The 22,638-nt window shown below is 48.6% G+C and overlaps 1 protein-coding gene and 1 pseudogene across 4 annotated transcripts in view; one reads left to right on the top strand and one right to left on the bottom strand.

Moving 5' to 3' along the window:
• The window catches only part of LOC142568072 (uncharacterized), a 132,117-nt gene that overhangs the window by 46,637 nt on the left and 62,842 nt on the right, over positions 1-22,638 (top strand). The window lies entirely within an intron of this gene.
• On the bottom strand, positions 15,294-22,595 carry LOC142568084 (uncharacterized; annotated as a pseudogene).

Raw genomic sequence — 22,638 nt, 5'->3', positions numbered from 1 at the left:
CCAGATTTAATTATTATATTCACTCTTGCTTGAGGGGACCCCTTCGACCCCCCCGTCTCCAGTTCACATGCGACTTGGGCCATTCACCTGTGTGATCGCTGGGGACTTGCCATTCCAACCTTATTTTGGATAGTATGCATTACCCGTGGCCGCTGGTGCCACGACACGACACGGAGCCTGCGGCTTGTGTGTGTGGCTCACGTTAAGCCGCGTTCCACGCATACGAAATGCCCGAGGACAAGGAACGGGCCTCTCTCACCCTTTACTCAACATCTCTCTCCTTCGAGATCTGAGTAGCACGGGTGGCTTTGCCCAGCAGATTTACGTCTGGAACTCTTGGCTGTTATACGAGCAAACCCTCTTGGCTCTGCGCTCCTCTGAGCATGGCCTTTTAGGTGGTGAACCTAGCTTGAAAGAGCCTGTGTGGGAATTACCAGGAGCTTTGATCCGTAGTCTGCGACTGCCACCCTCGTGCCATATCCCCAGTATTGTAAGCACCTTTTGTATAAAACCCTTTCGTTTGTACCACGGCTGGCGTCGTCTTTGCGCCTTGCCGGTGAGTCAGCGAAACCCGTTGTGGCACCCCTTCGTGTGCATTGCAAATTGGGGAATGGCCACGTGTCTCGTTAGACCTGAGCTGGTCAGTACTGGGCACGTTCACCCGAACCTCCACATGTGTGCTGCCCACCTGGGTTTCCGCATGGCGTTGGAGCAGGCCCCTTTGCAAGCTTCGTCGCAGCACGATTCCTTGGTTGTGGACCTTTTTTCGTTTGAGGCAGTGAACAATGCTACTAGCTTCTCCGCTTGTTGCTTTTCATTGCAACGCCATGCTGTCAGATGTCAGGTGAAACCCGCCGAGGGATGCCCATTTTCCAATCTGTGCAGCCAGCGGCACCCTATGACCCGAGAAGCGCAAAATGTTTACCTGCTTGGCTGCTTCGTCAGCCTGCCAAGCAGGAGCCATCCCGCTCCGCCGGTGTCTGCAATCCACTGTCTGACCTCGGTTAGCCCGGAGAGCAACCTTTTTGCAGTACCGTCGGCTGGCCTCCCATAGGCCCGCACAACACCTCTCCGCTGTTTGTCGGTCCCTTGCGGCCACAAGTGCACACAATTCCTGCAGGCACCCTGTGAGTCTCGCCCAGGACAGTCGCCTCTGCACACCACAGCCATGCAGCTGCTATTGTCGCTTATGGAAATAGCACAGTTTCAGGCTAGTGTCAGGCCTCCCATGGTGGACCCCAGTTCCCCTAGGCCTACCCTGCCGAGTAACTTCAACGTGCATATTCCAACGTACAGCAATTACTCAGACCGTACGAGCGCCGCAGAATACCTGAAGGCTCTGTGCCAATATCAGAAAACGATGAGGCTGGAACAGACAGCATGATTATAGGCACCGTACTGGCTGTCTTGCTGAACTGCCCAAGATATGTGGTGGTACCGCCTAGTTGGCCAGCTCACTCGTAGCATGGAGGAGTTTAGAACGCTGTTAAGCCACGAGTTCTTTCCTCCTGGCCATGAATGACGCATGCAGCACGAGTTGGAGCTTCGAACCAAACACAGGGGATGAATCTCTGCTCGAGTATGTGAGAACCACGCTGGAGCTTTATCTCCTAGCAGAGCTCTCGGCGTCGGAACTTTCAGAAGGTGGAGAGGGTGATTCGGCAAGCCCATTCGGTCTTCAGTGCTTAGCATCGAAATGGTGGTTTCTCAACCTGGACAATTTGGCTACAGAAGCAAAGCATATTCAGGATGATATACTGGCCGTGTAGGCCTACCACCCACCGCCACCAGCATCGTCTCTTTAGCCCCGGTGTGCCTGGGATGGCTGCAATTTACCACCTGCTTCTTTCCTGCAAACCGATGCAACTGCAACTCTCATTGGAGAAATGAAGTGAGGTGTGTGGGAGCTTTTTGACGGCACTCTCAACCCGCACTCGTGCACCAGGCAGGCATACACGGCCGTCCAGCCCGGCCGAGAACAGCCCGATGGCACCCTTCCTTGTGCTCACGATCGCTGGTCAAACATTCGCCATGCTACTGGATAGCGGCACCACAGCCTCGCTGTTCGGGAAGGAAGCTTTGGCTTACTGCTGCGAGCCTGCAACACTGCCTTCCATCTCACTGGCAATGTGGCTACCTCGTGTGGCTCGGCAAGAATGGTTGTGCGCTGGGAGGACGCCGTCACAAGTTCAGGCACCTTCCTGGTCTGTCTGTTCTCGTGAAGCTAGACCAAGGCTTTCTGGCCCACAATGGAATCATGATTGCCATTGTTAAAAAAGAGTACAAGGCAGGCCCAGGTACACTCCTAAAATCTTTAGCAGATTTCCTTGTTGGTTCGGTGGCACATTTAGCCCCGGAAGCAATGCCATGGGAAGTGGAGGGGTGGGTCCCATTAAGCCTCCAAACTCGTGCTGTTACAAAACCTACTGTACATGGCCCCTTGTCGGCCAGTGAAGGGGGCAGAGATCATTATGGGACTCGTTCTGCTGAGCCGAGCGCAGCACTACTGGGTAAAATTTCACTGTCCTACGATCACAAGTGCACATGGCGAAACCAATCCTTCGCTGCCGCCTTTGCCTGACAGTTTGTCAGAATGCGAGAAGGCGCACCTATCATCACTGCTGAACCATTTTCACGTGATGTTCACAGATCGGCGAGTATGCACCACTCTTGTGCAACACTAGATCGACGCAGGGGATGTGCTACCGTGGAAATGCAATCGTAGGCCCATAAGTGGGGCCAAAAGGAGAGCTATCGACCTCGCAAAGGACGAAATGATTGTGACGGGTAATCTGCTAATCTAATAGTTTGTGGAGTTTTCTGGTCGAGCTTGGCCCCTAAAAAAGATGGTTCTTGTCATCATTGTGTGGACTACCACCAACTCAACCTAGTCACTTGGAAGGACGCTTATCCCCTGTCAAGCATTGACTAAATTGTGGCAAGCCTAGGTGGAGCACATTATTTTACCACTCTGGATACTAGTCACGGTTACGTGCAAGTGCAGATGGAACCAAGAGATGCCGAGATAACTTGTTTCACCTGGCGCAGAGGCTTGTACAAGTTCACTCTGAGCATGCCGTTTGGCTGCTCTAGTGCTGCAGTGACTTTCCAAATTGATGGACAGTTCTGGGAAAGGCAAAGTGGCAGTACACCCTAGCCTACCCAGACAATATTGTCATCTTCTCTTGCACCTTTGGGGAGTACCTCTGCCACTTGGAGAACAACCTCGGAATGCTGCACTCTGCCAGAATAACTCAGAATCTCTCAAAAGCTCAGATCGCAGAGCATTGTCTCACTGCTGAGCTTTACAGTCAGCCTGTGTTTTGCCAAGTGGCAACGAGGTCCGAGTTAAACTCCTTGAGTACCCAACACTGGCGAACATACAGGCTTTCAGACGTTGCTTGGGCATAGTGAATCACTGTGAAAATTTGTGCCCAATGGCGCCACTGTGCAGGCTCCTTTGGTCATGTTGAGGAAGTCTACAAGCTGGAGCTGGGGCAAGGAGCAAGAAGCTCTCTAAAGTTCTTGCGAGCGCCACTGAGCTGCAGCTGCTTGACCTAAACAGGAAGTTCACAGTCCAAGCTGACGTGAGCAACCTGGGCATAGGTACAATGCTGCTTCAAGAACATGAAGGAATTCTTAGGCCAGTTACCTTTGCCAGCTGGTCGTTGACACCAGCAGAGCATAAGTAGTATACAGTCACCGAACGTGAGTGTTTAGCAATAGTGTTCACTCTGTGTGAGTCCAATTACTACATCGATGGAGGGCCTTCTGTTGTTGAAATGAATCACGTGATGCTCACCTGGCTAAAGTACTTGTGCCAGCCCTCAGGATGCCTTGTGCGCGGGGCATTGACGTTACAGTGCTACGAATTTGTTGTTTGCTATTAGAAGGAGAGCACAATCATGGTGGCCGATGCCCTATTGCATGCCCACGTTTCAGACCCAGACACTTTTTCACCAGCACCCTTCTGAGTGAGTGCATCCAAGCAAAGCCAGAGCCCTTGTCTCCAATGACACAAACACAGTGAGTTCAGGCGCAATGTGGCCCATAAGCCACCGTCGTCAGATGAAAGCATTCACTTGCTGGACACTATAATGTCCATGGGTATCGCATTCAGCAGACAAGAGCTTCTGCAAGCTCAGCAGAACAATCCATTTTGTGGGAAAATCACGGAAGAGCTCAAAAAAAGAGCACAGCCTCAAGAGGGAGCGAGGTTTCAATGCCACTGGGTGCAAATTGACTGCTGGTATTGCTGCAGGCACATTGGATTCATATCTATTGGATGCTGACAGTGCTTCTGCGACAAATCCCATCTGAAGAGGCTCCTCATGAGTCTTAAGGTAGTGATTCCCTGCCGTCTACGAAGGCCCACTTTGAGATACTTCCATGACTCGCGGTTGGCTGCGCATGCGAGTGGCCGTAAGACTTACCTACCTTAAAGGGGCCCTGAACCACTTTTTATAGAAGTCAAGAAATGCATTTGAAGTGAAAATAGACTATTTCAGAAATACTTTGCTGCAAAAAGTACTTCAATGCATTCAGCAGAAGCGGAGTTATTGGCAGTGAAATGTACCCTACACGGTACTTCTGCTCCTTCTTCAATTGACTTGCACAGCGAAGGCTACAGTCAGCCAGGCTATGGTGGAGCGGGGTGTGCCCACAACGCTCCACCTACTGAACGTCACCGCGACGCGCAGTTCCAATTTGGTTTTGGATGTTCACGTAGATGCCACTACTTCCAATTTTGGCGCCTATGACACGCCAAATGCTGTTGTCTTCAGCGAGCTGCAATGCACTCAGCCACTGGACTAGTCATGGCATCCACTGTATTTGAACAGTAGACTATTTGGCAGTCCAGTGAAAATGTCCAACTTCATATCTGCTCAGGAACACAGCAGGTTCAACTGAGTCGAAACATGGCAGATCTCAATCTGTGTACTTGCCGGTATAACTTGCAAAACTGCTTTTAGTTGGCACTTCTCGCTGGTATGTAGTGGGACCTTATTCTTTGCCATGCTGGCAAGTGCAGAGGTGCAACTATGGTGTAAACACACATGTTAAAGCTGAAGAAAGGTACTCATGATGCTTTTCGCAGGAAATTATTTGTAGTGCCCAGCTTCTTCCGAGGATTGCAGTGAATCAGAGTGAGTCGCACGCCCGCTGGTGTGAGCAGTGAACGTTGACTCGGCCGTTGCCTTACTGCTCATGCCTAGGGAGCCCTATCCTACTGCGGTACTTGAATGACATGGAAGGCACAATTAGCGTTTCAGCACTCAGCTTCCATAAACCCAGTGTGCCCCCTTTTTGTGAGCCTCCTCTGGCAGCCACCTGCAGAGGTGAATGCATCAGAGTGATGTGTTAATATTGACACATGTACTTGTTTATCTATCTCCAGAGATTGTTTTTCACCGAATAACAAATGTTAAACATAATCGCTCGACGCAGGACTTGCCTGTATGTATCAGAAGTTTCTCAAATCTTATCACTAGTCCTATCCATTGTCTGTTATCACCGAACCTTGTGTAATCTAGCTATATGTGCTATGCAAATTGCGTAATACTTTCTAGAAAACGTGTGGAAACTAACGATTACACTGGAACCTTCGATGAGTCGTGTATAAAAGCCAACGCGCTTGACCCACTGATCAGAATTCAACGATCGCCGACTGTAGTCACCGTTATTGTTGTGCTTCGTGTCTCACTTTCTTTTGTGGGCACAGGTCCGCCCCATAAAAAGATAGCTTTGTAATTCACAGTTTTGCTACAGTGTTCTTCACCATCACTACAACGTGACAATATGGCAAGCTGACGGACGAATGTAGTGTGAGCGTCGCTGTCTGTGTGTTAATATTATCATTCAACTTTGAACTTCACTTTCGTTGTGCTAATATCATCAGACTGCGAGCTTATGTGTTTAAGTGTTAATACTTTCGGAGTGGTGCTACAAAAATGCCTCTGATGAAACATGATGATGATGATGATGATGATGATGATGATGATCTCAGCAAGCCTCAAGGGCGTCGACCGACTCGTACCTGTCTAGTAGGCACCACCAACGCCGCTCCAAGCACCTCCAGCCACCAGCCGTTCGGGGAGCACTCTGGTTGCAGCACCACCTGCACCTACAACATGACCTGTGGCTCAGTCCAGTGCCTCTGCTGCCTTCACGTCCTTCCCGGTGCTCAACAGCTTTGTCTCCATAGCCCAGCTACTGTTCAACTTCACACCGCCACGTTGCTACGTGAGCCTTCCGATCCGGCTCTCACGCGCCAATTTGCTTTGTGTTGTTGAAGCACTGGAAAGAAGAAATTAGTCTGGGGAACAGCACGAATGAGCGAGAGATCACATGCATCTTCCGTAGCCCTACGTTTTCAGCCATGGCTCAGGCCTCGACAGGAGCAGCCATGGCCCTTGACCCTTTGGCAGTGTATTTTGAGGTGTGTGGTATACTATGGCTGTGCCAGTTCCATGACTCCAGCAATCTGCTCAAGCTTCACGCGAAGATGGAGCCAGGCACCAGAGAGCCAGGGATGAATCTAGTTGCGCAGGCGCCGAAGAAGACGAATCCAGATGTCGCCCCTGCCCTGCTGCATTCCATTGGTGAATGCAGGGTCCAAATCCTGTGTTCACGGAGACCATCATGGCAACTGTCCAGCAGGCAACAGTGGTGGCAACCCTTCTCGGCTTTGCCTTTTCACCGCTAGTTGAGGACACAGACCGAAGTGAAAAGACTCTTGACTTCAGTATCTTACGCCGAGGAAATAAAGCACAAGTCAGACTTCAGCTTTGCCATTAATTCCGGTCAGCTCCCGTGTGGGCCTGCCTGAGCTTTTAGGAAGGGGGACCCCTTGAATCCCTGTCTCCAGTTCCCATGTGACTTGGGCCATTCACTTGTGCAATCACTGGGAACACAACATTCTGACCCTATTTCGGATGGTGTACATTCCCTGTGGCTGCTGGTGCTGGCATGACACGGAGCCTGCTGCAGGTGCTCCATTATGCCATCGAATAAAACATTTTTGGGAATAAAACCTTTTTGTTTGTACCACAGCTGGAGTCGCCTGGCCGGTGAGTTGGCGAACCCGCCGCGGCACCCATTTGTGTGCGTTGAGGAGTGGGACAAGCTATGCGTTCAGGACCTTAGCTAACCAGTACCAGGCAGATTAGCCTGTACCCCCACATGCAGCATTAGAATATTGTGGTGAACCTTGCCATAGAATGCGTTCATGGTGTCGCACGTTTCTCATTATTACATCAGCAGTGTTTTTAAAACTGGTAGTGTGTTCAAATGTACTTCTCTTTGTCTAATTAAAATGTTTGCATGTTTGTCCCCTCTGCTTTTTTTCATGCAACTCAGTTATAACAATGGTATTTTTTTGCACTTGAATATTGTTCTAAGTTGGTTCAACTGTATTCAATGTTTTACTCATATGTAAACTAGCAGTGAGTTTTACAGTGAAATGGCAATCCACAGAAGTTTGAGTTAATTGATAAAGTCATAGCACTGTATGGGTTCAGTGGGAACTTTGCAACCCCGGTTTAATAATCAGGCAGGCATTAAGGTACACCATACGTAATGCTGAAAATAGGGATTGCTACTCAGCCCTCTCTGCAGCTGCTACAGCCATTTCATATCACACATTCGGGAAAGCAGACTCTCACTATCCTAGATGTCAGAGGGAAGTAATGTTTTGCCTATTACAAGAACATCTAGAACATCTAGTTTGTGTTCAAGCAAAGCCTGCTCTATATCAGCACTTTCTTGCAAGATTGCACAAAGTGAAATGTGTCAGACCTGTTGTGTCAGAATCAGTGGCCATGTCATTCAGCTGCTGAGGATGATGTCAATACCCACTGCTGCTGCAACTGCTGGGGTGGAAGGTAAGGCATGCATTAAGTTTGTCTTTAAGTACAGGCAGTAAAAAATGATCTGGTGTCCTTCACTAGGTCATATCTCGTAGCGCTATGTTTGCCAGCCACATCAAAACCGGTCAGTCAGTGGTATTTATCAATTAGGAGATGTCATTCTGATGTTAGTATGTGAACAACACAATGGCCAGTTTGTTTACACCCAGGGTAATGTTTGTGCCAGCATACTAACACGTTGTGGCAATTTTGATTTTGTTGAAAACCAGTGGAATTTCCTGGGTGCTTCTGTTGTCTTCCCTCATTCTTTTCACATCAGAACAGAATTATTTATTTATTTATTTATTTATTTATTTACAATACCGCGCAGGCAGATTGAAGGGCATTGAGTAAGAGGGGTAACATTTGATGGCAGAGCAGAAAAAGATATCAAATTAGCACCAAATGCAATAGTGATGAATGTATGGTTTGTACGCAGGAGCAAAATGTGTGAGCATGTGTACGCATGAGCAAAAGTATAGGACAACAGGCTTGCCAAAGAAACTGAATATATTCATAATTCATATGCACAATCTGAAGAGTGCACTGGAAAGATTGCAATGCCAATCTTGAAGAGCAGTCCTCTACTTCAAGTTACATTCATAGGTGGAGTAGAAAAGGATTTATTGTGGAATCCCTGGTCTGTATGCTTTTGCTCACGGGTGTATATACAAAGTTTAGAAACAAAGTTGAAGGACAGTGAAACATCATTATACAGCATTAGGAGTGCATTGTATTCAGGTTATTGCAAAACCTTTCATGGTTTCATATGGATGCTGTGTGGTCTGGAAGGTCGTTCCAATATGCAATAGCATAAGGGAACACAGATGAGTTAAATCCTTGCGTTTGACTGCTTATGCACAGTTGGACAATCTCACTCTCGCATCATGATGTGGCTTCAGCCACATCTTTCTTCCCCCAAAAAATGAGCCAAAAGTTTCCTGTGTGTTATAAGGGAACGTGAAACCAAAACCTCATTCACGGCGTTGGCAGCCTACTGTTGGAGTCATCAAATGGTTGATGACTCTGACATCTTCTGACTCTTACCTGTCATCACCATTACAAAATGGCAACAGGGCTCGTTTTTGTGAATGTTGCTGTTGGTTCATTTTATTCTCAACAATGATCTATAGTATGCTCAGCCAATAACTCTTGGATGTACTATCAGTTTCACAAGGTTTTGCGCGACTCGACACCAGATGCGTCGGTGCAATTGGCCACCAGTGTTTCTGCCACTGTGCCAAGCTTCCTATCCGTGCATACTGCTGGGAATGCTGTTGAACACACACTTCGACATGTCTGATGCAGAGTCTCGTAAAAGTGATGGTAGTACTATCTCTATAAGTGATCGCTCTAAAAATAACCTGGTGGCTTGATATCCATGGCCAGCGAAGTACAGATGGCGACAATGGTGTGTTGCTTTCATTATGAAAGCTTGTGAAGAACATTCCAGTCTAGGCAGGTAAATTCTTCCTGTCTCGTCTTTTTTGATCGGGAATGTGGGGGCCACGGTATATTTTTCGTTCATGGATCGGTGGCATGTTACATTCAGGTGCACTCTTATTTTCTTAATTTAAGCCTGCAAAAGTTTGATGCGCATAAATTTCGGGGCTGTGTTAGAATCTGGTAAGCATGGTACCTGTGAAACAGACATAAAAAAAAGTGTCTCGAACGTGATCCTTATTATGGTTCATTTACAAAGGAAACAAACCATGGAGAGCAGTCTGAAGGTGTTTTTCACACCTGACTAAGGCCTGCCCTCCAAAAGCAATAAATTGAGTGCGATGTTAAGAACGCATATTTTTATTTCAAGGGACTGTAGAGGAAGGCTGTGACGGACAGTGCATCTAGTCATGGTGACAAAGAAGTGTGCATTTAACTAAGTAACCATTGCTGAGTAAACATGCAATGAACAGTAGTGACAAGATGGTGTTGATGCTGTTACATTCCTTGTCAAAAAGAAAGACATAGAGACGGGCTCATGGCACTAAAACATCAAAGAGGACCAACACATAACCTTACAAGTGTGCCTGCTGCGCAGATAAAGAAAATTTGCGAGTGGTTGAGTTCGCGATGTTTTGTTAACCTTATACCTCTCAGTTATTCATCACTGCCAGTAATGTGCTAGATAGTGTATAGATAGTGCTGTCATTATATTGATTGCACTATTAGTACTTTGGTATTGTATTGGATCAGGGAGATCCACAGGGTGACGCGAGAGGCAGTCAGCATCCTTGTGCAGACCTCCAGACTTATAGTTGACAACAAATGAAAATTCCTGGAGCCGCAAAGCCTAGCAACCAAGCTGTCCTGTGGGACACAGAGCCAGCAGAGGACGTGGTGGTCTGAAACGACCAAAAACATGCGGCCGTACAAATATGGCCGGAACTTAGTGACAGCCGAAACTAAAGCCAAGCATTTCCGCTCAGTGCTGGAGTAATTTCTCTCGGCAGGTGACAGCAGGCGGCTAGCATAAGCTTTCATGCACTCGGTACCATCCTGCTGTTGGGCAAGAACAGTGCCGATGCCATCGCCGCTTACGTTAGTGTGGACTTTGCGGTGCAGCTGGATCAAAGTGGGCAAGTATGGGAGGGGTGGTCATAAACCCAATGAGAGCGGCGAACGCGTGAGCCTGCTCTGGGCCCCATGAGAATGGCGTGTTCTTCTTTAGAAGATCTGTCAAAGGCCGAGCAACGTCAGCAAAGTTTTTGAAAAAACTGCGAAAGTAAGAACACAGGCTGACGAAGCAGCGCACATCAGAAGCAGAACGTGGCACAGGGAAACTGCGTACGGCGCGAACTTTTTCCGGATCTGGTTGGGCAGTGGATGCGTCAACCAGGTGTCCCAACATTGTAATCTGATGGTGCCCGAATTGACACTTGTGGAGTTCAGTGTAAGGCCAGCTTTTCGGGAGACTGCGAGAATTGCAGCGAGTCGAGTAAGGTGGCTGCCGAACATGGGGGGGGAGAAAAAGCAGTAACGTCGTCAAGGTAACGAGATCAAGTGGTCCATTTGTAGCCTCGCAGAAGAGAGTCCGTCATACGCTCAAATGTTGCAGGAGCATTGCATAGGCTAAAGGGCATGACTTTGAAGGGATATAAGCCATCCGGCGTGATGAAGGCCGTCTTCTCGCAGTCCATTTTATCAACTGAAATCTACCAGTAGCCGGATCAAAAGTCGATGGACGAAAAGTATTTAGCTCCGTGCAAGCAGTCCAAAGCGTCATCGATGCGTGGTAGTAGGTAGACGTCTTTGCACGTGATCTTGTTTATGTGGCGATAATTGACGCAAACACGCCAGGTACCATCTTTTTTTTTCACAAGGATGACAGGCGAAGCCCAAGGGCTGACTGATGGCTCGATGACCCCCTTGCGGAGCATTTTGTCCACTTCTGATTGGATGACTCACCGTTCAGCATGCGATACCCGATAGGGACACCAACAAATAGGATTCATGTCTCCAGTGTTTATGCAGTGGTGAACGACAGATGTTTGGCCTAAAGGCCTGTCGCCGAAATCAAAGATGTTGCTGTACAATTCAAGCAAGTGACATATGTGCAGGGCCTGTGCAGAGGTGAGGTCAGGTGCAATCATTTTCGCGAAGTCATCCGTTAAGGAACCAGAGCTGTGAGCTGAAATTTGCACTAATAAGCCACTCTCGGCATTCAGACTCTCAATGTCAAATTCGGAACCACTACTAACGCTGGCCAAGAACATTCCGGCCGGAATCACTTGAGGGCACAGGCTGAAATTCAGAAGCGGTAGAACGGCGTCGTTAGTAACCGTGACCAACGTATGCAGAACAGCAACATTCCGGACACGATCATGTCACGATCGGCTTTACGACAAAGTGCCAGCACGTCCTGGATGTACGAGATGTAGGACTCCGTGGGGGATTGGGCACGGGAGGCCAGTTCCTGCTTTGCAGCAATCTTACGGTCGTCTGTTTTGCCAAACAACTTTGTCAACTTCTCTTTGCATTGGTCCCAGCTGGTGAGCTCCTCTTCGTGGTTTTTGTACCACACCTTTGCCGTGCCTCTTAGGTAGAACAACAGGCTAACTAGCATAAGCATAGGGTCCCATCTGTTTACTCCACTAACGCGTTCGTACATAGCCACCGACTCTTCAACGTTGGCGCCATCGGTCCCACAGAATGTACCAGGATCCTTGGGTTGCACAACCACAACCGAAGGCGACAGCAACGTTAGTGACGACGGTAACGTTGGAGGCAGCAACAACGTTGATCCTCCGTTCTCTATCATTCATGGTGCGGACGGTGATGCGACGTCCACTGCATAGCTCTTTCCAGCCGTGGTACCCCGCACCTCCACCAATATGTTACGGAGATATTAGGAGTATATAAAGACTATTTACAATATATATACAGGATGAGTCACCACAGACAATATGGCTGACCACCAACAACCCGCACCAGCGAGCGTCTCCCGATCTTTTTCTTCCTCTATTCGTTCGTCCCTCTGTAACAATATTATCATGTGATAATATCACATGGTTTTACATTATTGATAGAGTGCTTGATAGTACAGTTAAACCTCGATATAATGAACTTCAGTATGACAAAATTCTAAATGCAACAAACTGTTTAACTTTTCATAACCGCTTGTTTATAGAACACCATGTATTTAGAGCCTCAGTATAATCACATGTGTTTGTATACAATTTCAGTATGACGAAATTTCGCTTCCACAGCAAAGGGATGCCAAGACAATAAATAGAAACTCTCGCGGATGCAGATGCTCAAATGATTGAATTACAAGCAGCTGCTTGCAAACGCACCTCTCAATTTGTGTGCGCTGCGCGACAAGAGCGACCGCCGCAGTGAAGCTGCATCATGTTCCGTGTAACGTCTAAGATCCTATCGCCCCCTGCGCCTTTGCGGTTTAGGTGCGATTGAAAGTGTGGGATGATGAGAAATAAAGATGGTGGCTTCAAGAGTGCCACCTTCCCATGCGAGTAAAGAGAAAGAGGGGGGAGGGGAGCGAGCTCACGGTAACGCGATCAAGTGTGCGTGAGGGGCGTGGAGGGGGGCGTTTAAGTTGGCACGCATCACAATTTATGGCATGCATCTCGGCCCTGTCTGTGCATGGCTGTAAGTGCGGCTGAGCGCACACGCAGCAGCACACCCTGCTTTAGAGGTAATCTGTCGCATGTGCAAAGAGTGGGTGAGCAGAGACGACATAGCATCATGTAAGCTGTCTTCCAGTGCCGTTAGCATTGAAGGTTGCATATGTAGTCTCGAGTTTCAGTGATCCATTGGAGCGAGAGGCAGACGAAGCATTTGCTCCCTGCTGCCGGCGCATTTCATGATAGCATCATCCCAGTGCGGGTGATGCTATCAGCTACGGGGCTGGAGTGCACGTGAAAGCATGGCTGGCTTCGCCTAATTCATACCGCTGATGTGATGATATGGTCAACTTGGCATGAAACCGTATAGTTAAGTTTTGAATGTTCTTTTCTCCTTGAAGTCGACCAAAGTCTCTTCAAGGTGATTATCGGCGTTGATGAAGCAGGAGGCAGGTTGGAGGTAACAAAACTTGAAGATATATTGCAACGGAAATATTTACACAGTCAAATACAGAGTTAGCAAAAGAACACTGATACAAAACACACAAGTAAACAGCGCCTTACTCTTCTACTTTCTCTTAAGTTAGAGCCTAGGACAACTGTCACTACATACGATCAACCGAGTCTCACTGTTCTACCACTAAGTGGTTACGGCCCAGACTAGCATTGCATCGTACGGAGTCTTACTGTTCTATCAGGTTTAGTGATTACAGCCTAGACTGAGGAACAAGCACCTCGTCTCGATTGTTATAGGGAAAAGAGACAAAGAAAAAGGGCGGTAGGGCCGTTAGCCCATCCCACGGAAGCAATTGCCAATGAGAGTTGACAGTTTCTTAAGCCACAACCCAAAGGGATGGGCTTACTCTCAAAAGGGAATCTATTGGAAAACCACCCTGTTTTCCCTCTTCCCACATCTTCGTCTCCCCCTCCTATTTCCACGTGGTCAGTGACGGCCTCGGCAAACACGCCAGGCACGCACGATTTATTGAGGCCATCTCGCACCTCAGCGGCGTTTCTAGCCAGCAAGGGGGCTCGGGCGCTGGTGTCCCAACACCGCGTACCGTAGTCCCCCTCAAGGTTTTTCCTGGTAGAAAAATAATGACCGCTGGCGGCATCCGGACTCGGGTGCTCTTAAAACGACATTCTCCGAACGCGGCCTCCGCATGCGCACCGCGCCCCTCTCTACGGCTCGCACTGCATGTTGTAACACGACACAAAGCGGGCTCTCCCCAGCGCTCAAAACAAGATGCACGTGGCTGCCGCCCGAATGCGTAGGGGCGTGAACCCCCCGCTCCGTACGCGCCAGACGTGGTCAACATTGCTAGCAGCTGCGTCTCTAATTAGCAGGGGACTCAAGAGCCGGCGCCACAACGTCGCGTATACAACCGTCCCAGTCGAGGTTTGTCCGCGTGGCCCTATTATGACCATCGGCGGAATGTCAACAGAGCGCGCGTAAAAGCATGTTCTCCGAATCCGTTTTCCGCCTCTGCACCGCGCCCTCCGCGGCGGCGCGCGCCTCGGCTCGTCACCCGACACCACGCGGGCCGTCCGACCCCTCAAAAACAGAAACGGTTGCTGCCCGACGCGCTGGGGGGGTGGACGCTTCCCCATTCACAAAACGCATGGGCAACTCGCGGCACTGCAAAAGTATATACAAAACAATCATGCAGCCCTACGCCGTCCATTCTGCCTGTTCGAGAGATGAGCGGCCTAACACGTTCCCCCTAAAGAGTATACTGGGCTGATTTTCGCTCAGTGATACGATAAATCACTGCCGCGATTACGTAATGAACTTTCTAACCACACCCTGGCCTAATTGTATCACAACAACAAACACCTTCAAATAACAAAGCAAAAAGAGAGTAAAAAGAAATACACGATACATGTCATCAAACAATTAAGCACACGATTGCAGTTCCAAACTATAAGAGCACTCTAGTGTCTCTGTGTCTTGAATCGACACTCACAAAGTCCACAATATACAGCGCCAAGTGAGCAGGAACATTCACGCCCATCCAGTTGGCATGGCACTATAGCATTACGCTGGCTTCCATGCGCTGTTGTGAAGCCTGGACAAAGCATCCGCGTTACCATTACTGACACCCGTCCGATGTCGCACTGACACGTGATATCGCTGTAAAGCCAGCGCCCATCTTGTCAATTTTGCCCCGTGTGGAGTTGAAGTTGTAAGGTACGACAATGGATTGTGGTCGGAAACAACGTTTATCATGGCGCCAAAAAGCCAGTAGTCAAACTTCTTTAAGGCCCATATAATAGCAAACGCTTCCCTCTCAATTGTCGACTATCGCGTCTGAGTCGGCGTGAAGCGGTGGCTGGCGAAGGCAATAGGCCTCTCCTTTCCCTCGGCTGTCATTTGTGCCAAACAAGCGCCCGCCGCCGTAGCTGATGCGTCTGTGAAAAGCCAGTAGGGCTCAGATGGGTCCGGAGTGCTGAGCGCCACGGCCTCGCACAGGGACTGTTTCAGGCTCTCAAATGCCGTCTGAGCTTCCTCCGGCCAGGGTATGCTATTGGGTACCGCTTTCTTTGTTAACCGCGTGAGCGGGCTCGCCACCTCTGCATATGCTCTGACGTACTCGCGATAGTAGCCGCACAGTCCCAGCAGGCTGCGTAGCTCCTTTTTAGTGCGTGGTGGCACCAGATTCTTAATGGCAGCTATTTTCTCTGGGTCTGGTGCGTGCGTCCCTGAACCGACAATATGCCCGAGGTAATGAATGTGGGATTGTGCAACCTGACACTTTTCCGGACTGGCTTTCAGCCCAGCCTTTTCTAGGACCTGAAGGATAATGTCGAGATGCGTTAAGTGCTCCTTCCACGTGCTAGAGAAAATGGCAATATCATCTAGGTATGCCGTGGCATATGTCTGATGTTGCGATAAGAGCTTGTTCACCATTCTCTGAAAGGTCGCGGCTGAATTTTTTAGCCCGAACGGCATCACCTTCCAAGCATATTGACCTTCATGCGTTACAAACGCGGTGAAATTCTGACTCTTCTCTTCCATCGGTACCTGCCAGTATCCGCGCCTAAGGTCTATCACCGTAATGAACTGTGCTCTTCCTACTCTGAAAATCAATTCTTGAGGATTCATCATAGGGAACGCATCCACCTTGGTGACGGCATTTAGCGCGCGGTAATCTACACACATGCGGATTGTCCCATCCTTTTTCCCTACGCATACTACCGGATGCGCAAATTCGCTTTCCGTAGGATAGATCAGTTTCCAAGCCAAAAGTTCACCAACTTGCCGGCTGACTTCTTTCTTTAACAGCTCAGGTATCCGATAAGGGAACGTCTTCTTTGGCTGGTGCCCTGGTTCTAATTCTATCCTATGTTGACCCACATTTGCCATACCCGGAATGCCGTCAAAGAGTGCGCGATGCCTTTGAAATACAGCCTCTATTTCCGTCTGGGAATCAGCATCTAGATGAGCAACCTTTTCGCTTGTCATCGCCAACTCTTCGCGCCTTATAGTTGCAGGTTGCGGAGCATATTCTACCTCCCCAAAGTCATGGTCCTGATCGAAAATGACCCCAATATGGCTGACTCTTGCATAGTATGGTCGAATGTAGTTGGCGTGAATACTTTTCACTTTACCCTCTACTGTTTCAACCCGATAAGAATGCCGTCGCTCACATCCAACCACTGTGAACGGGCCCAGCCACTTAGGTGCCATCTTACCATTCCGATCGTTGTCGAATACCAGCACTTTGTCGCCGACCTTAAAAGCTTTGTGCCTGGTGCTGCGATTATACGCACCAACATAGCTGTCCTGACGTGTTGCACTAGTTAGCTCAGCGATATTAGCAGCGGTCTCGAGTTGCTCCCGAAGTTGCTGTAAATACTTAGCGGGGTTCTCTCTTAAAGTTGCAGGTACCGTCAGTTCTCCCGTCCACGTCCGCTGTAGTATTAGAAGCGGTCCCGTGGGGTTTCTTCCATACAACAGACGGAACGGAGCCACTCCGGTAACCTCATGGGGAACTTCCCGATAAGCCCATAATACAAGCGGGATCAATTTGTCCCAATTCTTCGAGTCTCTTTGAATGACATGGAACAACATGTTTTTCAAGACCCTGTTCCATCTTTCTACGACTCCATTACTCTCTGGGTGTTCTGGGGTTGAGAACCTTGGTGCGCAACCTAATTTCTCGAGCATCGTCTGTGTGAGCTGTGATTTGAAATTAGTGCCCTGGTCGGAACAGATCATTTCCGGAACGCCAGTGCGACTGAAAATTTCAATCAACGCGTCGCAAGTCGCCTTAGCTGTCAAAGAGCGCAGTGGAACAACCTCTGGCCACCTCGTGCAAATGTCCACCAAGCATAGCGCGTACCTATGGCCTCTCGCTGACGGTGTGTCTAAGGGTCCAATGATATCCACGTTGACAATTTGAAAAGGGTGCTCTGGCCTAGTGAGAGGAGTTATAGGTACTCTGTCCGTGCGACGCCTGTCAGAGCGAATTTGACAATCATGGCATGAGCGACAATGCTCTAATACCTCCTTCTCCATGCCAGGCCAAAAAAAATTATACCTAATGCGCGCTTTAGTTTTCTTTGGGCCTAGGTGCCCTCCGCATAGTGACTCGTGAGCCAAATGCATCACCTCACTGCGCTTGTCTTTCGGAACAACTAGTTGTCTCACTCGGGTGCCTACTATTGAGTCCCAGTGGTATAAGAGTCCATCAGAGACGAACATGCCGGATTTCCCACTCCGAGCATCTTCCCACCCTTTCTTTAAGGTAGCGTCAGCTAGCTGCAATCTGCGGAACTCTTCTCTCTGGCTTATTGACGCATCCCTCTCTGCATCAATTAGCTCAACTTCTCCAGAAACACCTTCCTCCTCCAAAGTAACATTGCAGGCCACTGCCTCGGCTTTCTCATTGGATCTCTCTATCCTCTGAGCAGGCTCGGCCGGTGCTACAATGGATTCCAGAGAGCTGCTGGCCCTCAACAAATGTTCCCAATCTTCCTTGGTCAACAAACAATCTGTGCCCTCGACGAGCTCATTAGTCAACGCGCAGAGTAGGTCGACGTTCTGAGGTTCCGCTGCCATTTACGGGCTATTTAACTTTACCGGCAACGTTGCTAGCTTTGCCTCAATAGTTTTACCAAATGCCGACACCAATCGTATCGTGCCTGAAGGCTCCACAATACTTTGCGGAAGCAGACTCTCGCGTATGACAGTTATTTCACTCCCCGTATCTAGAATCGCATCTGTGGATGCGTTTCCGCATGAGATCGGGATCAACTGTAGGTTAGTCATGCCTTCACCTTTGTGTTTCAAGGCCTCCACCTTTGCAGTAAGGACTCCATCAGGTATCTCACTTCCCGTCTCGTGGGCTATCGCCACCCTTTGTGCCCTCTGCCTTGGCTCGATAGCCTTCTTTGGCTGGTTTCCCTTTTCACTAGACTTCGGGCAATCCTTAGCGAAATGGCCTGAGCTGTGACATACGTGGCACTTGAGGGCGCTTTTCGCCACTCGCGTCGGCTTTTGCCCCATCTCTGCCGCTGATGGCTTTGAGGCGTATCCTTTGCCTTTCGCTTGTTCCAAAGTTTGCAGTACTTTGGCAATCTCAGGTGGCTTAAGCCATTCCTCGCCTTCTCGTAGCCTCACGTACTCAAGACCCTCTATACTAAGGCCCGCTTTTATACGATCCGCAACCATGAGTTCTGCCATCACTTCTACAGTGTCGGCTCCTCTTACTTGAAGGTAGTAGGAGAAATACGTTTTCACTCGCGACGCGAACTGTGACCACGTTTCCTCCTTCCGCTTCACTGCTCTCTCAAACCTTTGCAGATACTCTGCCGGAGAAAGCTTCAGTTCCATCAACACTGCCTGTTTAACTGACTCGTAATCTGTACTCTCTTCCTGGTTGAGGTTACGCAGTAGGTAGCGAACGCGCTCAGTTAGAGCTGGCATGACTAAATGCACGCGACTCTCATACGGTACCCCATAAGTAGCAAAAAGTCTTTCTACCTCCTCAAACCATAAGGGTACATCCGCGTCACACGGCAGGCGGAACCCTTTCAGCACTTTTGCGCATTGCTCGACGGAGTCGAAGCCCACTCGCCTCCGATCGCCCCGCTCCGACCCAGTGCTAGACGACGTGCCATTGAGAGGTTCAGCATTCGTCCTTGTCTGCAACAGCATTTCGTACTCAATCTGAAGTTGTATACAAGTAGTCTGAGCATTGAGCCTTTGAATTTCAAGTTCAAGCATTCTTGTATCATTCGGAATTTGCAAAGGCTGAGATGCCTGCTGCGACAATTCCTGGCTCTGACTGGGTTCTCTCCCTTCATTTGACTTATCGGAATTTAGCATATCGTCATTTGATAACTCCTGATTCCGATCCATTTCCGCCACAGTCGCATCCTCAACTCCATTAGACTCCATTGTCTCTGTGCCCCCGCGTGTCCTCACCATGTGCTCTACACATCAACTGCCATGCCAACCTAAGAAAGACGCAAGAAATCCTGCTCACCCGTTGCTGAATGCACTGTCGTTTCCGGATCTCCTCCACGGTGCCGGGCTTGGCTGCTGTGGGATCTTCTCGGAGGTGCAGGAGGTGGTCGTTGGATGACTTGATCTTCTCACCACTGGTACAGCATTCGATGTTGTAGAGTTCGCCGATCCTGTCGACTGCGCCAGTTAAGTTTTGAATGTTCTTTTCTCCTTGAAGTCGACCAAAGTCTCTTCAAGGTGATTATCGGCGTTGATGAAGCAGGAGGCAGGTTGGAGGTAACAAAACTTGAAGATATATTGCAACGGAAATATTTACACAGTCAAATACAGAGTTAGCAAAAGAACACTGATACAAAACACACAAGTAAACAGCGCCTTACTCTTCTACTTTCTCTTAAGTTAGAGCCTAGGACAACTGTCACTACATACGATCAACCGAGTCTCACTGTTCTACCACTAAGTGGTTACGGCCCAGACTAGCATTGCATCGTACGGAGTCTTACTGTTCTATCAGGTTTAGTGATTACAGCCTAGACTGAGGAACAAGCACCTCGTCTCGATTGTTATAGGGAAAAGAGACAAAGAAAAAGGGCGGTAGGGCCGTTAGCCCATCCCACGGAAGCAATTGCCAATGAGAGTTGACAGTTTCTTAAGCCACAACCCAAAGGGATGGGCTTACTCTCAAAAGGGAATCTATTGGAAAACCACCCTGTTTTCCCTCTTCCCACATCTTCGTCTCCCCCTCCTATTTCCACGTGGTCAGTGACGGCCTCGGCAAACACGCCAGGCACGCACGATTTATTGAGGCCATCTCGCACCTCAGCGGCGTTTCTAGCCAGCAAGGGGGCTCGGGCGCTGGTGTCCCAACACCGCGTACCGTAGTCCCCCTCAAGGTTTTTCCTGGTAGAAAAATAATGACCGCTGGCGGCATCCGGACTTGGGTGCTCTTAAAACGACATTCTCCGAACGCGGCCTCCGCATGCGCACCGCGCCCCTCTCTACGGCTCGCACTGCATGTTGTAACACGACACAAAGCGGGCTCTCCCCAGCGCTCAAAACAAGATGCACGTGGCTGCCGCCCGAATGCGTAGGGGCGTGAACCCCCCGCTCCGTACGCGCCAGACGTGGTCAACATTGCTAGCAGCTGCGTCTCTAATTAGCAGGGGACTCAAGAGCCGGCGCCACAACGTCGCGTATACAACCGTCCCAGTCGAGGTTTGTCCGCGTGGCCCTATTATGACCATCGGCGGAATGTCAACAGAGCGCGCGTAAAAGCATGTTCTCCGAATCCGTTTTCCGCCTCTGCACCGCGCCCTCCGCGGCGGCGCGCGCCTCGGCTCGTCACCCGACACCACGCGGGCCGTCCGACCCCTCAAAAACAGAAACGGTTGCTGCCCGACGCGCTGGGGGGGTGGACGCTTCCCCATTCACAAAACGCATGGGCAACTCGCGGCACTGCAAAAGTATATACAAAACAATCATGCAGCCCTACGCCGTCCATTCTGCCTGTTCGAGAGATGAGCGGCCTAACACGTATCATTCGTTGCCGACCCCCAAATGCATCACAATGAATTGTTTTCGCATTAAAATTTGCCTTTTTAGATTGCCCAGTAATTCGGAAAATTCTGCAGCCCCTTTCCGTGTAATAAAAATTGATTGATGATGTGCTTATTTGCATAAAAGGTCAAATTTCAATACAACGAAATTTTGATATCACAAAGCAAATTGCTGATTCCACCTATTTTGTTGTATCGAGGTTTAACTGTACTATCAATATAAATAGCACACTATTGATGGCGCTATTGATAGTACTATTGATATTCACTACAATGGCACAGTTAACTTAGGAAAGCAATACGAAGAGCTTGAAGAGTGTGTCTAACTCAGCAACTAAAAAGGAAATTTTGCTACTTTTTAGTGTATGTGTATGAATAAAGTTTGTTTCCCTGTCCTTGAATTTTGACTTTTGGCATCCTTGCATTCGTTGAATTGACCTTGAATTGTGAGTCAAATGTTCTGTACAAACCCTGTTTCTTTGTGTGGATGATTTGAGACTGCTAGTTGGTAGGTCCCTGAACGTTGAACAAATTTATTCTTCTTTGGCTTAGAGTTCGAGTCAGCTCCTTGTTATTATTATAGGCGTGCCTCTGCGCAAGTTCCAGTGTGCATTGTTGGAGACGTCACCCTGTTCCTCGGCTTTTAGTGCTAGGCTATACCACCAAATGAATTCTTGCGTCCTTTAGGAGCAGCAGCTCATTCTTTAATAACCTTCATTGATCAGCTCTAGGACATCTTTCCGGAGTACAACACCAAAACTGAAGCAATTACCTTCTAAAGCATTCCACTGTAAACAATCACTACTTCTCTAGGACTCCAGTAATTCTTGTTGTGGCCTAAACAAGAAGAAAGGGAGGTTAACCGAGGGACCCAATTTTATTAGTCATGTCGTAAGAAGCCAACGAACACTGACACATAGGGAAAATGACTTGTGCTTAATATAAAATTAAAAAATTATAAATTCATAGAAAGGAAAGTGGATCAAAAAACAACTTGCCACAGGTGGGGGACGATCCCACAACCTTTGCATTTCAAGTGCGATGTTCTACCAATTGAGCTACCGCAACGCCGTTTCCTTGTCCACTTTCTCGGGTATTTACGTTTCCTGGTCATGCTTTGCTATAGTGGACTCAGCTTCAGTCTCTTTAGCATAGTGCCATCTTAAGGTAGACTTTGTGACCAGTTGTGAGAGGTGAATCAGCTGGTTAACTACACGTTTGGAGATCTGTATGCCTTTTTTGTGTGCAATATTTATTGCTTGTTTTCTAATGTAGAAGATTCTGGCAGAACTCATCTAAAATGACTGTTCAAGTGTACGAATAGCATTCTTTTGAGGTGGAAATGAATTTGAAAAAATTTAAAGCATATTTCTTTGATTGAGGAGCACTGGGGATTAGGTTAGGCCCACATTTTTAGACTGCACTATCTCTGGGATCTGCCCACAATTATTGGTTAGATAGATAGCCGGAAAGAAAACTGGTCTGACAGTGCCAAGCATGCTATTCACATCAATATTTTGACTTCTGTTGTAGTACCTATCCTTCTGTGCTTCCTGTCTAGTGTGAAGATCATGCTCAGTGTAGTGAATGTGTGTCATCACAGCATATACCCTGAC

This window comes from Dermacentor variabilis, unplaced genomic scaffold (genome assembly GCF_050947875.1).
Source record: "Dermacentor variabilis isolate Ectoservices unplaced genomic scaffold, ASM5094787v1 scaffold_16, whole genome shotgun sequence".
NCBI lineage: Eukaryota > Metazoa > Arthropoda > Arachnida > Ixodida > Ixodidae > Dermacentor > Dermacentor variabilis.
Note: the sequence above shows the minus strand (reverse complement) of the source record. Positions and strands in the feature narration are given on the sequence as shown.